Source organism: Bombus fervidus, chromosome 18 (assembly GCF_041682495.2).
Source record: "Bombus fervidus isolate BK054 chromosome 18, iyBomFerv1, whole genome shotgun sequence".
NCBI lineage: Eukaryota > Metazoa > Arthropoda > Insecta > Hymenoptera > Apidae > Bombus > Bombus fervidus.
In genome coordinates, this window is record NC_091534.1 from 747,663 (window position 1) to 764,981 (window position 17,319).

Below are 17,319 nucleotides of genomic sequence, written 5' to 3' on the forward strand. Positions count from 1 at the left end.
TTAACACTGTGTTAATAGGTTAATGTAGCATGTATTTTTAACAATGAATTGAATAAGAATAGACGCCTTACAAATTGTTTCGTGATAGATACAGTTAATGATTTACAGAGATTCGATTTGATTTTTGATGTATGCGGTGTGAATATTTTAATATTCTGACTGACTGTTCAGATGGGACTGTTCGGTTAGAGTTGTCGATTGAGACTCATCGGTTACAGATTTCGAATGCGACTGATCGGTTAGAGTGTTCTATTGAGACTGCCTTCCTTAGACCGATTCTTTGTCTTTCGGGGAGACGACCCCCCATATGCTCGGATCACGCCACCGGTCGCGCCGATGATCACGCAGGCCGACTTCTTTGTTGGAAATAACGGCCCGAAATCGATGGTTCCAGAACTCGCTGCCTGGTGACAAGTATGCGCTCGTCGATACAATGTATGTTTTTCGTCGAGCAGATAAGAGGATATGTCTGCGACGCTGGAGGACCGCGAGCGACGGTTGGAAATACGATCTCTACTGAGCCTCGTGGCGTAACATACTCCCCACGTTGAGAGGGTACCGATCAAGTAATATGGGTAATGTCGTGTGGTGGATCTCTTGTCAGACTTCGTTGCTGTTGGTTGTTTCGGAGTCATCTGTCGTCGATCTGCTCGGTAGTGGTACCATCCGCTTGATGCTCCGATCCAGTGTGCTCGTTGCCATTCGTACGGTAGCCGTCCGTATGATGCCGTCTGCGCCGGGTTGGACCTTGATGATTCTGCCCAATGGCCATTGCATTGGGGGAACGTTGTCTTCTCTGAGGAGGACGATGGTGCCTTCTCATATGCCGTGACTGCCCTTGCTCCATTCGTTTCGTATGTTCAGCTCGTGTGGATATTCTTGATGCTAGCGACGACACGTCTGAGATGTCGTTTGAAGAATTACTGCAACCTTTCATCATCCGCTTTCGACGAGCGATGAATCTTCGCAGAGCCGCAACGAAGGCCTCGCTTATGAGATCGCTGACCAGCTCGATATGGATTGCTTCAACTGTAAGACGTACAAGTTAGATACGAATACCTGGATTTTGTGGCGGTTGCGATCCTTTCGCTCTTTGACGTGAAATGGGTTGCAATAGTTGATTCCGAGGTTGATAGTTGGGCGAGATTCCATTCGGAGAGGACAGACTTCATCTGAAAAAATAGCAGAGTTATAATAATTTGACAAGTTTGTTGTCTGTGTCCTGTTCGGAAAGTCCTTGGAATTTCGATCACCGTCGTCCTCGTTATTGTTCAGAAATTTGCTGTTGTAGTTCTCGACCCAGGAAGTGTCGTGGAACACCTCTGCCCATGAGGTGTCGTTGAATGTGTCGTGTAAAAATTAAGATAAAATAAGAAACTTGTCAATTTCCGAACAGGAGATCGAGTTCTTTATTTTTTTACTCAATTTGTACAATTTTATTTTTGGTTCGCGATGATACACTTTCGATACTTAGGGTAGTTGAGAATTTTTTTTAGACTAACTGGGCGATTCTGGAGGGAGCATTTATATTCTTTTATTCGTTGGAGTGGGAGAAGGCTTTGGTCTTATTTATCATATATTTCTGAGAATGGCTAGAGTGACCGAATGCCACCCAGACTGCTGAGAACGGATGCTGACCGAACGGTCACACGTGATAAAGCGCTCGGAAGTTTGATTTTTCATATAGCTGCTCGAATTTCACCTGTGACATTCCCCCCTTCTTAGATTGAACTTGGCCCCTCAAGTTTTCTTCAGAAGACTTTTGTGGAATCGGACTCGGCGTGGCTTGAAAATTACAGCTGATTCCTCCTCTTCCTCGAGGTGGTATGTGTTGGTTGGAATATAGATGTTGGGTGTCGAGGCCAGGGTGCTTGGCACTGGTAGTGCTATCGCATTGTGGCTGTTGATTACGGTTTCATTTCGGTAGCAAAATAGATTGATACATAATTTGTTCGGTATACATTTCCTGATACATTCGAATACCCCTATTTTGTTTAATCCATATATTCCTAGTATGCCTAATGCTATGTACCCTAATATCTGGAGCGTGGTTAGTCCCCAATACCGTATTTTTTTGATTCTATGTTCGAAATTAAGAGTTTCTATCTCGTCGCCTATTTTATCGATCGTGGTTTTATAGTCTTGTAAATTATCTATTACCTTTGGTGCTCGCTCGAGTTTATCTAAAACTATCGTTTGTTTTGAGCACTAGGGTTTTTGTTGTGATTTCGTATTTGATTTCGTTTTTCGTTTCGCCTATACGCATGTGTTCATCTTTGTACAATATATCGCAAGAAGTGTTGGCTCTTATGATGGAGGGCTTGTCAAGTTTTTGCAAGGTATGTTTCGTTTGGCAAATTGTGTCTATTTCTATCGGGTTTGCTGGTATCGCAATGTAGTAATTACTAGTTTTGAGCGGTATAAAGCTAATGTCTTCAATCTTAAGTACAGTTATTTGGCAATGTTCAATGTGAGGTTTGAAGTTTATTATTTCGCTGTGACAATCGGTTCTCGAGTTTCTGTCATGGATTGGTAGTGTTTGTCTACATATAGTGGTTCCTACTCGATTCTTACAAAGTTTGTTGAAATATTCGATATCAGCGTTTATAAATAAAAGACCTGAGGTTAAATATATCTGATGTTCGACTACTGGAGCCAAAAATACTCCATTTCTCTTACTCGGGATAGGATATACCTGTAATATGTTCCATTCTGTGTTAGAGACTAAAGGTACTATGATTTTGAAAAATATTTTGTCATCTATTGTGAAGATTTTAAGATCACTGATATCGAGTATGAATTGAAAATGTTCGGTTTTGGCAGAGATCGCGGTGTTGTACATCTGGTTACCTATTGCCTTGGCGTAATTTTCTATAAATTCATCAGGGTCGAGTATTTGTGGACTAATTATTCCTTGTTTGCCTAATATCATGACGTTAAGTATTTCATCTAATTGGAAAAGTGTAAAGTTTGCATCGCGGTGTCGAGTTTCATAATCATCTTAAGCATAAATCTATCGATATTTGCCTGCCGTTGTTGTTTTAGTATATCGCTATATGATTTCTCTAACTGATTTAAGTTTTCTGAGTTTACAATTTTTCTAATAAGTGCGGTTTGATTAGCTATTATGGTCTTGATTTTATTATTGTCGTCGAATAGTTTGTCCATATTCTCGTTTATGAGCGTAAGATCGTCATCATCGAGAGTTCCGAACAGACTTTTCGATACGGAACCTATGATGTTGAGTAAACCTCGTGTGCTTCGGATATGTGTTAACGCTTTCAAGTGTTTTGCGAGTTGTTTTAGGTTATTGATACGATTTTGTAATCCGTCTAACTCTTCGGCGTATTCTTTGCTGGTTGCATGTGAGTCTATTGTTAATTTATATGATCCTATTGTGCTTATCTGCTCGTATATTTCGCTAGTGTCTAATCCTACTATAATTTTGGCAGTATCGTTGTACAAATATCCTTTTCCTATATTTTCTACGAATACAGAGTTTCCTTCTAATGATGAGATATTTATTTGCGCGGATACTATTCCGGAAAAGAGGAGCGTCGACCTGGAAAGTAAGGTTTTAGACGATTACCGTGTATCTTTTTGTCTTAAATCAGATAGTATGGAGTACATACTTTATCAATCGTGTATGGTCCTAACCATTCCACATCAAATTTATGCCTTTTATGATCGTTATGTATTAGAACGGAGTCTCCTTCTTTGAAAACTGATTGAGGTTTTATAATTTTACGTTTTTGGTCGCGCTGATATCGCTGTTTACTTTTGATCAATGTTTTGCGAGCGTGTTGGAGTCTAGAGTCCCATTCTTTTTTGCGGAACGTGACTTCGTCAGCGTATGTGCGTCGGGGATTCTTGGATATTGGCTTGGCGTCCAAAGGTGAGTTCGAATGGCGCGTAACCAGTGGAATCGTGTATCATTGTGTTATATGCAAGGCATACGAAGTTAAGTTGATCGTCCCATTCTTCATCTGAATTTCGCTGTATCGATTTTAACATGTCTGTTACTACTGCGTGTGTTCGTTCTAAAGATCCGTTGCTTTGTGGGTGGAAAGATGTCGTTTTGATATGTTTGATTTTGAACGCGTCTTCGTACTGTTGCATCAAACTAGATATAAAATTCTGTCCGCAGTCGGTTAATATCTTTTTGGGAGCAGAAAAGATGGCACGAGTATTAAGTATTTTGTCAGTTCGTCATGTATGGATAGAATGTACTGATTGCCTTTCTTCGTCTTTTTCAGTGGGCCTAATAAGTCCATAGCAATTTTATCGTTTGGTTCGAGGGGTGTGTCGGTGATACAAGGTTCTTCGCGCGGTCTGATACGTGTAGTTTTAGATATTTGGCAGGTGTCGCATGATTCTATATGTTGTTGTATCCGTTTCATCAAATCTGGTACTCTGTGCCGTTCACGAATGCGGTCGTATGTCTTTTGTATACCGGGGTGTCCTACTAAATCGTGATTTTCTTTTAATAATTCGTCTATTTCCTCTTCGCTGTATGTTTGGATTGGTTCCCATGCAAAATTTAATTCTTTTACGGTGTCGTTCAGGAATAATAAAATTCGTTTGATCGCGTTCTTTTCGGTCTCTGTGAAACTGTCGTCGCCTATACCTATCTTCTCGTTTGTATGAATAATCTCGTTTAATTTAGTTAACCATTCGATTCTGTCGTAATTTCCTAGCTCTGTTTTGGATAATTGATAGAAAGATTTACGGTTCGGAGTCATTTTGAGAAGTTGGGGTAACGCGTCGATAGATTTTTCCCAATCGCGATACTTTTTATCGAGTTCTATGTTTCGATTTTCGCGTTGTTTGGTCAGAACATGTATTCTAGATAGTGCGTCGGCTGCAGTATTATCTTTTCCTTTCGTATATTCTATGTTGTATTCATATTTCTCTAATTTTAATCGTCATCTCATCAAGCGTGATGAGGGGTCTTTGCAGTTCTGTAGCCATTTTAGCGCTTGGTGATCGGTTCGTATGAGGAATTTCCGGCCTAACAGATATTGTCGGAGGCGTTTCACGGCCCATACTATTGCTAAAAGTTCTTTTTCCGTCGTGGAATAATTTCGTTCCGGTGGGTTTAGAGTTCGCGAGATATAACGACATGGATGTCTGTCCTGTGATAAGATCGCACCTATACCTTCGTTACTGGCGTCAGTCGTTAATGTGAATTGTTTTGCAAAGTCTGGGAATTTTAGTACGAGTGATGAACAGAGTTTGTCTGTTAATGTCTGGAATGCTTCCTGGGTTTTATCTGTCCAATGAAATTGTGTCTCCTTTTTTGTAAGTTCGGTCAATGGTTTCGCGATTTTGGAAAAGTTTCTGATGAACTTGCGGTAATAACCTGCTAGTCCTAAGAAAGATTTGATGTCTGTGGGATTACGTGGCTGTTTGAAATTGCTAACGGCTTCTAATTTTTTGGGCTTTACACCTTCGGCGGTTACTATATTCCGAGATATTTTAATTCCGGTTTGAGAAATTCGCATTTATCCGGCTGTATTTTGAGTCCGAGTTCGCGTAAGCGTTGCAATACTATCGCGAGGTTGCCATTGTGTTCTTCGATCGACTGTCCGAATATTATAATGTCGTCTAAATATACGAAGCAATGTTTATTTATGAGTCCTCCTAACGCGGTATCCATCATGCGTTGAAATGTTGCGGGTGCATTCTTTAAACCGAATGGCATTCTATTGTAATGGTAGTGTCCTTGTGGTGTGGAGAATGCTGTGTATTTTTTAGAGTTTGTGTCCATTGGAATTTGGTGGAATCCGGAGGATAGATCGAGGGCTGAGAAGAATTTTGCGTTGCCTAGTTGGGATAGTATGTCGTCTATGTCAAGTAATGGATATGCGTCTTGGTCAGTTAGCTCGTTTATTTTTCTGACGTCTATTACAATTCGCCATTTCTGTTTCCCTAAGGCGTCTGCCTTTTTTGGTACTACCCAGACTGGTGAATTGTAAGGAGAATCAGATGGTTCTATGATGTTCTTTTGCAGCATTTCGTCCATTTGTCGTTTGATTTCTTCTTTGTGGCATTCAGGCGGTCGGTAAGATTTTGTGTTATTAGATTTTATTTTCTTTTAACGTTATTGTGTGTTGAGCAAGGTTAGTGCATGGTAACAGATCGGTCTCTAAATTGAATACGTCGAGGTAAAACAGCAATATCTTTTCGATTGGTTCACGGAGAGTTTTCTCTATATGCGAAAGTCTGACTAAATCTTTAAATGTGGAGACTTGATCGTACGTGTTTGAATTTTCGATAAAATTGGTCATTTTGGCTGGGCACTCACCACCATTGATAAAGCATATCGTTGTCGGTTTCCCTTCCAGGTAGACTGTTTTTGACACTGCTTGTTTTGGAGGTACGTCGTTTTCCTGTTGCAATAAAAGAATATTATTGTCAAGTTTTAATTGTTGATTCGAGAGTTCAAATTTGAATTTAGATAGGACTGGTAAACCGAGTATGCCGTCTTCTATAATTGGAAAGTTGTCTTCTACTACAAAGAATTCTAGAGTTTTACCAAATAGTTTCACCAAGGCGTGTTCGTTAGTTTTAAATTTAGAGTGTCCCATCGAGAATTTTCGTTCCTTTATTATTCTTGGTCGTAATACGCATCTTTGCTTGAGTATGTTAATTCCTGCTCCGCTGTCAACGAGGAATTTATGTCGTCGTCCGTCGGATCGTAAAAGTACTGTGGGTAGTCTTCCTGTTGTGGCGTTAATTCGTAAGTCTGGTCTATTGGTTCCTTTGTTTTCTTTTTTTTTTTTTTTTTTCTCGTGTGTCTCGAGATTGTGAACTGCTGGTGGTCTCGGAAATTGGCTGAGTGTATGAAAATTTCTGCATTGACTAGAGATATGTCCGATCTGGTTGCATTTGAAGTATTTTAATTGAGTCTTTTGGGCAAGTGGTAGTTGTTCAGTTTGCCGGAGGTTTCTTGGCATTGGATTAGGTGTTGGAGTTGGTTTTCTAATGATTGGGTTGGGATTATTGGTCGTTAGTCGTCGCTGTTCTGGGAGTCGTAATCGTTCCATTGGTTTTGGTCGCCGATTTCGATCTTCCCTGAAGAATCGCTCGGTGTCCGGTGGCTTTTTTTTCTGCTTCAAGGATATTGTATGGTGGGTTGGCGAGTAGTAATTGCCCTATTTCGGTTTTCAGGCCTCGAATAAAATCGATTACGGAGTCTCTTAAAATCCTGTCGTTCATAGCTCGTCTAGTAATTTCGTCACAGTATTCGTTCGTTATACTGTATTGTAGCTTATTGAGCGCTCTGCGGAACCTGATGATATAACTTTGCACACTTTCGTCGTGACGCTGTCTCGTTTCGCGTAGCTGGTCTTATTGTTCCCTAACGGAGTCTTGGGTGGCTACATTTCGTCGTAGAGCATCGTACAGGTATCCGTATTCGTTGATCGGTATATTGCTTATGGCCATTGCGGCTTTACCCGTGATTTTCCCGATTTTGATCATTTTTAGTAATAGAGTTGATTCGCTACACATGGCTCGCATTTCTCGTACTTCGCGTATGAACTCTTCTATTCCGATATCGTCTTCGCCGTTTAATTGTGGTATGCATGTTATCGCGTCTTTAGCCCGTAAGCTCGGAGAGGCGAATTGCGGTAGACGGTCTTCGTAAGAGGGATGGTTGTCTGCTTCTGTTCGAATCGGAGCGCACGGTGGGGAAGTTCTGTCTCTCACGGCAATAGATTCTTCCATGGTAATAAGGGAGCCTAGTTCTGTGGTAGCGTCGTGTCCTATTTTTATTTTGGAGATATTTTTGCCTAATAGCTCTATCTCTGCTGTACGCTTCTTATTTTCACTGTCGGCTATCCGTTGTGTCTCTTCTATACGTCGCGTAAGAAGTTCGATTTGTTTTTGTATCGCGTCGAGTATGGCACGAGTCGAATTATCCATAGCTCCGTTTGTAGAGACGGTTTCGGCTTTGTCTTTTCGCGATGTAGACATGATTCTAATAGAGTTTAACGAGTCTGAACTATCGTTGCTGCTTGGGCTCGAAACGCTTGAGAAACTTGGTTTTCTCGTACGGTAATGTGCAAATAAATCCAGATTTTTAGCTTACCGTAGTAGCTATAGCCGTTGAAGAGTCTCTGGTTGTTTTTAGAATCCGAATCTTGTTCGTAGGCTTGCTCTGCGCTGACCGTAGTCCTCTCGTCTAGTTTCACCGTAGTGGAACGTTGAAAGTTGCTGCAGGGCTTCGTAGTAGCAAAGATTCGCAGTGGTCCGCTGATCCTTCGATCTTCAATGATGCGCGTACGCCGAAATCGTGATTTCGTTTACACTGAAGCGAATGGATCCTGGCAAGATCGCCAAACATGTCGTGTAAAAATTAAGATAAAACAAGAAACTTGTCAATTTCCGAACAGGAGATCGAGTTCTTTATTTTTTTACTCAATTTGTACAGTTTTATTTTTGGTTCGCGATGATACACTTTCGATACTTAGGGTAGTTGAGAACTTTTTTAGACTAACTGGGCGATTCTGGAGGGAACATTTATATTCTTTTATTCGTTGGAGTGGGAGAAGGCTTTTGTCGTACTTATCATATATTTCTGAGAACGGCTAGAGTGACCGAATGCCACCCAGGCGGCTGAGAACGGATGCTGACCGGACGGTCACACGTGATAAGGCACTCGGAAGTTTGGTTTTTTATGTAGCTGCTCGAATTTCACCTGTGACAAATGTCTCGATCCTGGAGGTGTCGTGCCGCAGGCCCAGGAAGTGTCATGGAACACCTCTCTGCCCATGAGGTGTCGTTGAACGGAACTCCTGTGTTGCTCGATGCTAATTCGTCCAACACGATGCGGAGTTTTGTAGTTGATTGGGAGGTTGGGCTCCCCCCGATGAGCCGCCCGAATCGCGATCTCTTAGTGATGATCCTTGGTGGAGAATGAGCGTTGGGCGTCGTGACGTTGGACGTCGTGACTGTGACTTGCCTTGGTATTGGTGAATATGTTGGCGTTGTTGGAGCCAAGGGTGACTCCAGTGAGATGTTTGTGGCCCGAGACTTGTCCGATGCAGCAATCTGTGGGCTCAGTGGATAAGTATTGAGAGCTGATGGTGTGTTTTGACTACTATTAATCTCATTTGGGGAATTCGTTACGGTGTTGACAACGTGATGATTATTCCGCTTCGGGTAACTCGCAGATGTGGTCCCTTTCGGAAGTGGCGAAGATGACATCTTCGTGTTATGTTCAGGAAAATGACCCTCCGATATGATACTCCTGCTCTCAGGTGATACAGGTAGCGTGGTATAAGACAGATTGAACATTGAGATGCTGATTGAGGAGGAAATGCTGCTGAATAATCCGAACATCGTGGATTTCGAAACCTCTGCTGTAGGTTTTGATACGAAATTGACTCTGTTGTTCTGGACGGGATTCAGTTTTTTCCGGTCCAGAGGATTGTGCGAGGTTGTCCTCAATTCGCGTGTAGGCGAAGAGTTGCGAGTGTTAGAGGTTGTCTGATTCAAGACGATTGGTAGCGTTGAATCAGATTGTTCAGATAATGATGACGCGAGCTTGGCTATCGTCAAGTCGCGTATTGGCGATGAGTTGCGAACGTTAGAGATTGTCTGATTCAAGCCGATTGGTAGCGTTGAATCACATTGTTCAGATAATGATGACGCGAGCTTGGTTGTCGTCGAGTCGTGTATTGGCGATGAGTTGCGAACGTTAGAGATTGTCTGATTTAAGGCGATCGGTGGTGTTGAATCAGATTGTTCAAGTAATGATGACGCGAGCTTGGTAGTCGTCAAGTCGCGTGTTGGCGCGCTGTGAGTATTATGCAATGAACTTCGCGTGTCATGCGACGGAGTCGGCGCTAGATTCGACACGACATCCTCCGTCTGCGGAGTATGATCATTGTTACGGTTATTATTGAGATTATTCTTACGTCTCTGGTAACTGCTGGAAGTATTGCTGTTGCATTCTGGTAGTTTTGGATTCGCCATTGTGTTGGAGACATCCGTTGAGAAAGAGCGGAGATAGGTTACTCGTTTGCAGTCGTCAATGCGAGGGTTATCGTGAACCGAGCAGCGAAATTGATACGCGAAACCTGGCCAATCCTTGTATGCTTCCGAAAAGGTGGGTAAATGAATTTTCGACAATGAAATGTTCGATAAGTTCGATGTAAGACTTCGGATTGTAGGCTTTGATTGTTTATTTGCATTATTAATTATGGTAGTCGCGTGTCTGGTGATAACATAGAACATCTGTTGTAAGTCAATGCGGTCCTGCAGTGTTTGGCCCTCATCCCTGTCGTCTAATTTCCATTGATCTTTTCTGAACAATGTGAATTCTACCTCTAATTCCTCTAAATTTCGTTGAATGGCATATATATGTGTCCCTTCCTCATAATTGTTGAGTACTGTGCGAAATGCCTCTAATCCTTTTCTGAACCCTTCTCCTTGTAGTATCAATTGTTTCGTGCGCTCTTTCAGATTGGGAGCCATGACTGATTTCGACGCTTTGAGCGAGCTTACCTTGTAGTTGCGAGTTTAACTGTTGCTTGTCACCGTGTGGCGGAATATTGTGATGTTCGCGAGGAAGGCATTCTTCCCGAAGACCACTCGTGTTGTAGTGAAACTGAAGTTATTCCGACTGCAGGTTGTCGCTTGTCCCTGTGCAGCGGAATGTCGTTGACGTACGTTTCGTGAGGAAGGTGATCCTTCCCGAAAGTGACGTGTTTTGTCGTGAGATCGAAGTTGTTGAATATCGTTATGTCGACGATTGTCCAGTTGCGGCGTGGTTGCGTTCTTCAACCAGCAAATTATGCCTCTTCAAGGTGACGGACCCTTGACGTTACTGATTTCGTTGGAGTGGTAAAGCTTCCGCTGCTGGTTATGTTGGATTCACGTGGCATTGTATAGTAGTGGGTGTCACTGGTGTGCACTTTTCACTTATCACTGAATCCGGCTCGAAGGACCAAATGTTACGACCGTTCGCGGAGAGACGCGGTCGCGAGGAAAACGCGTCAGCCATAGGCGTAAATTCTCGCTACGATTCGTGTAATCGGCGCCGCGAAATTGTCGTTCCCTTTGTTTCGATTAAGATAACACGGGTGGTTAAACTGAAATCAACGCTGTGTTAACAGGTTAATATGGCGTGTATATTCAACAATAGATTACACAATATTATGAGCGTCACAAAGAATTTGACGATGAGTACAGTTAATGCGTTACAGAAATTTGACCCGACTTGACGATGTCTCTCGACGAATTAGTTAGACTTTACGAAACGGACTGATTTAAGGGTAGAACCGTGGTAGACTTGTTGATGCTGTGTCAGAGGAGAGCTAGGAAAGGGTGTGTCTAACGCACGGGACCATCGGATTCGTTGATGACAGTTTTTGCCCAGGAAAGTGAGGGTAATAGACATTGTTTCTATTGGCCATTATGATTGTTGGTGAACTAGGAGGGGACTTAGCCGCCCTCGATAGAAAGTTGGTGGTAGGAAGCATCGCACGTGTGGAAAAAACTAATTTTGAAGTGTTTTCCGGACACAAACCAGAGATCTTAGAAAATGCTTTCGTAGAAAAGATCTTTGTTCGATCTGAAAGACTTCAGTTGGAATTTTCTAAGATTTATGGTCGGTCCTTGAGATTCTTTAGGGTACGCAATAAGGATGTGCAGACATATGGTTGCCATCCCGCTCGCGATGCGAGGCCCGGTCCAGGTAGAGAGTCGGCCGACGTAACAAACGGAATGTGTGTTTTACAGACAATAGAGACAGCGATTTTTTTCTCTTACTAGTTTTGGTCTCTCGGGTATTGACAACGATAAGAAATTTTTTCAATTCCGTATTACGCGATATCCGTTACAAAAATTGCATGAGATTGGAGATGAGATTGGTGATTCTAACGGTTTATGACCTGAAAGGACAGTGAAATATCTACCGATTAACCAATGTTGCCACTACTGAATCACCTCTTTAATAGCAAGGCATTCAAGGTGGATTGCTTTCTTTCTCTCTGTTGGTTTCAATTTTCTCGAAAAATACGCAACCGGATGTAACATTCCGTTGTCTCGAGGTTGCTTTAAAACTTCGCTCCTAAACCCTCTCCACTTGCATCTGTATAAATAAACACTTCTTTGTTATGGTCATATATTGAAAGGATCGGGCTTGAACAGAGGTATTCCTTAATTTTTTTAAATGACTTTTCACATTCTTCATTCCAAATAAATTTTGTATTTTTTCTCAGTAAATTGTATAGTGGTTCCAAGAGTTTGCACGCGTCTTCTATGAATTTATAATAAAAATTAATTTTTCCGAGTAATTGTCTGACGTTTTTCTTGTTTCTTGGGCGTTCAAATTCGCGCATCGCTTTGAGGTTATCTTTTCCTACTCTCACGCCGTCTTTCTCGATAATGTGGCCCAGATATTTTACTGAGTTTTTCGCGAACTTACGTTTGGCTAGTTTTAATCGGAAGCCTTCTTTTCTTATGACTTTCATCAACTGCTCTATATGTTTGATATGTTGATCAAACGTTTCGGAGAAGACCAGGATGTCGTCAATGTAGTTAATACAAAAATCTGCTAATCCGTTACTTTTAAGGGTATTTGCCAGCACTCGTTGGAAAATAGCAGGAGAGATTTTCAGTCCGAACGGTAGACATTTCCATTGCCAGTGTCCATTTTGTGTTGTACAGGCTGTCTTCTCTCGGTCCTCTTGTTTTATAAGAATTGTCCAAAACGCTGAGTTTATGTCAAACGTTGAGAAGAAATGGCAATTTCCTGCTTTGACTATGATATCTTCGATTCTTGGGAACGGTTGTGATTCTGGAACTACAATTTTGTTTATCTCTCGGAAATCGATACACAATCTATCTCTACGGTTCTCTACGTGTTCTAGTAATTTCGTAATCTGGAATTCTATTTCTTTCTGATCTGGAATTCTATTTCTTTCTGATCTGGAATGCTACATCTGTATGGTTTTTTTTATATGTATTTGTTTTTTGTTAGCTTGAATGAAGCCTCTTGTGATTTCCTAGTTCCCACATCGAATTTGTGTTTGGCGAATATGTCTTTTTATTTCTCTGTGAGTTGGTATACCTCTTTTTTTTAGGTTATTTAAGTGTCCTAGCTTGTCCATCGGCTTGTCCGTCTCTCTGTATTCGGTAACGTTTATCTTTCTTCTCTGATCATTCCTTTTTTCTTCTTTTTTATTAAATATTATTTCCTCTTTGTCACCTACTTTTTGACCGACTCTCAGTCAAGTTCTCGTCATGTCTTAATTTGAACTTCCTTATGGCGTCCAACCCTAGGATAAGATCATACGTGAAGTTATCATTGCGTATTATATAAACGTCTATTTCTTTTTCTATTTTGTTAATTTTCATTCTAAGTTTCGCCCGGCTATTCGTGATGTTCTTATCACTGACAGTTTTAAATATACTTTTATCTTTTATTATGTCTGCTTTTATTTGGTCAATGATCTTTTGATTAATGTAGCTTGCATGGGCTCCAGTGTCGTAGACGCCTTCAACTTCTTCCTGATCAATGATTCTAACTCGCAGCTTTATCAGTGATTCGTGCTTCTCCGGGCGTTTTAGTTTTTTTCATTCTTACCTGGTGTTAATGCCTGTTTGTTTTCTGATATAAATTATTCTAGTGAATTTACTTGTTTGTGGTTCCTTTGAGCATTTCCGTCTTTGTTTCTGCATAATTCTATTGGGTGAAATCGGCCGGGGAAATTCAGTGCTTCACAAATCACGCACGGTTGTTTCTTGGGTGGTGGATCTGACTTTCTGTCCAATCTTACATTACTTTCTTGTATTTTTTTTCTTTTTGTCTGATCTTCATATTGCCCCGAATGTCCGATTAAGTCATTTGTTGATTGTACCGTTTCTTTATCAATTTTGTCTTGAATGTATATGGGTAATCTAATCACAATTAAATTTATCCTTGTCTCTTCGGAAGTTTTCCTCCTTACTTCCAATATTAACCGTTCTTTTTTTATTGCGTACTCAACGAACGAACCTGAAATATATCTAAAATTATAGGCGTATCGTACTGCAGACCAACCTTTATTGCTAAAAGCTTTTAGGAATGCCGTCTTCCAGTTTTCCCAGTTGTATTCTTCTTCCTTCAGCAGATTTGTCTGGTACCATTCTGCTGCTGTTTTTCCCAAATATTTCCTTATATTCTTGATTCTTTTTTCATCATCTTGGATTTCGTATTTTTCACATTCAATTTCGTACTCTAGTATCCAATCTGTCGTTTTCTGTGTTCCATCAAGTTGTTTTATAGAAAAGTCCGTACCTTCTCCCTCATGCTTGTGTTGTTTCTGGAAAATCTCTAATAATCTTTCTATTTGAAGACTGGGCTTCTCGGTTTCGGTCTTTATTTTCCTTCTGGGGATGATTTCTGCTTCTTCTAGGTAAATATCTCGAAATACAAAGTTTAGGTCTGTGTCGGTGTATGACGCTGCCGTTGCATCATCCATCGTTATTGTAATGTTTCTGTAATTGCCTACATTGGTTAAGCTGTTTGCGGCTTTCTTCACTGCCGATAAACTGAATAACTGTGGATGATGGTCTCTTGCTTGATATTCTGGGGGGAAGACATAGCATATTTCATCTTCTGGTTTTCTTATGGATTCTATGCATTCCATTTTCTATCCTCTTGCGTTCTCGTTCATGACGATACGTAGCTTCACTTCTACCGGCATGACGTAATGAAAATAGATTTGTAAGATCGTTTTTCTTGGGATAATTCAGGGATCGATTCTGAAGTCTGAAAATCGCGGTTTTTTTATTATGAACGTAATTAGATAAAATACAAAAATAAACAACAATTGATATCCGTCTATAACAATAAATAACAATGAATTACATAAACGAGATCTAACAAGTTTTGTACAATGTTTACCTGAAAATCGAGAATCGAATTTCAACGTCCTGAGCTACCGATTTTTCTACGTCAGTCTTCAAAGTTTTAAATAACTATTCTGTAATCTTGTCTGCCTCTAATGTTACTCTCTGTCCGTTCGTGTGGGAAAATGCGTGCTTCTCAAAGATGGTTGTCCGTAAAACATAAGAGGGTCGCTCTGTCCGTGAAACAAAGAATGTCGTGCTACCCGGAAAACAAAAAAAGTTCCTATCCCGCGTGAACTCTAGGAGTTTACATATATATTATATAACTGTAGACTACAGTTATATTCAAAACCAAACACCCCTATTATCCTAAAAGAAATAAGGGGATCGCCCTGCTCTTGGTGTCGATTCGTATAATCGTAACGGGAATTTACGACTCCCGTTGATGCGCTTCAACGCGATCGCGTCTCCCTGCGGCTGGTCGGAAGAACAACGTATAACGTGCTAATGTATTGCGAAATTACGTATAACGTTATATAGTGTTAAGGTATAACGTATAACGTTACATAGTAACACGAAATTACGTATAACGTTATATAGTATTACGGTATAACGTATAACGTTATATAGTATTAATCTCTATGGCGACTCTTGTGCCGAATGTGTTCGTTCTTAGTTTGATGCCGTCAATGAACCAAGATGGCTTTAACAGGTGGTGCTCCTTCAGCCACACATTCCCAAGTCTTTCTCTTGCGAAGTCAGCCACACCTTGGCCTTGACTTCGCAAGTCGGCCCATTGTTTAACATGTTCAAATTTTAATCTCCTTTTGGCCTTGTCAATGTCCAAGGAAGTAGCTGGCCAATTAATCCTTAGGGAGTTAGCTATCTTTTTGAGCTTCAACTCCGTGTCCTCGTTAATCAAACTGGAAGCTGCTGGATCACTCTAATTTTTAATGTTAATTGCACTTTTCAGGGTGCCGAGTTTTACCAAATGCTCAAACCTCGGCAACCCTAGACCACCACTATCTTTAAGCGCGTAGAAAAATCCGGTCGCCGTTGAGGGAGTTAGGTGGAGAATCCCCTTGACCTCTTGCCTGATTTCACCGTCTAATAGCTTTAAAACTCCCTCGTTAAGTGGGCTTATTAACAAGTTAAAGATGTAACGAGGGAGTATATATTTTTGAAGGAGCTCGATTTTCTGGCCTGGCTTTAAAGACAACTTTCTCACTCTTTTGATAGTACGCATCAATTCGGGTACTATTATCCCACTCGTAAGGCCTTTCCATGGCCCCATTGTTGCCCCGAGATATCTGAAGGCATCCTCGGGTGCGATGTTCGGTATTTTAATATTCTTAATCTTTATCGCTAGTTTATCTTCCACGTACCAGGTGTCCTTCTTTGAGATCACCTGGAACGTCTGACTTTTATCCCCAGAGATATTCATCCCGAGGCCCTCCAGATATTCCTGGATCATAGTCAATTGCTTCTGAGCTTCCTTTTCGTCTTTGACTATTAGCACGATGTCATCGGCAAAGGCCGATATAGGGATCTTATTATTATTATTAATATTAATCCCTTCCGTGGATTCTTCTACCGCTTCCAGCAGCGGTTCCATACATAGATTGAATAAAGTAGGGGACAGGGGGTCGCCCTGCTTAACTCCCCTAAGGATTTCTATCTCGACCCCATTTCCATCTCTGGTCTTAATTTTAGTTTTAACTCTTCTGTACATTTTGTTAATTGTTTCAATTAATGGGGCCGGGATACCTTTCCTTGCCAGGCTAGGTGCAATGGCTGAGTGGGGCACCGTATCGAACGCTTTGGTGATGTCAACTATAGTGAAGACACCTCCACGATCTCTTTTGCTTCGTTCGAGGGTTGTGTTGAAAATTTCTGTGTTAATTTTACATCCTTTTTCGGATGTAAAGCCCTTCTGTCTAATATTTTGTACGATGCCCCTTTTTACTCTCCTGTCAAGAATTGAAGAGAAAATGCGACTTAATAACGAGCTAATAGTAATAGGCCGCCAGTTTTCGGCCTTATTTAAATCTTTGTTAGGTTTCGGAATGAGCGTTGTCCTATTTTCTTTCCGGATAGTGACAGGTAAAATATATTATATTAAAAAGTAACGCCAGGACTTTAGGCAGGCCCGGAAACAACAAATTGCTTTTCTCTATACCATCCGGGCCTCCGGCGGTTTTATTTCTTATTCGTTTTATCCTGTCACTAATTTCCTCAGCCATTACAGGAGGAAAATATTCATGTATAAGTCCTCCTGAAGTTACATCCTGAGGTATGGGGGGATCTGATGGACCCGCTTTTCCCCATAACTCGTTATACAATGATTTTACATCCTCCGCTTCGGGAGGTTGCCTGACAGGCGCTAGATAAGCCAGATCGTCGTTGACGACGACGTCCGCGAACTTCCTTGGGCATTCGCGGAACATATCTTGGCAACGTGCATACAGATAA

The 17,319-nt window shown here is 41.2% G+C and overlaps 1 long non-coding RNA gene across 1 annotated transcript in view; it reads left to right on the plus strand.

The window, feature by feature from the left end:
- LOC139996508 (uncharacterized) overlaps positions 1–17,319 on the plus strand; it is a 289,415-nt gene that overhangs the window by 121,786 nt on the left and 150,310 nt on the right. The gene's annotated exons all lie outside the window — the stretch shown is intronic.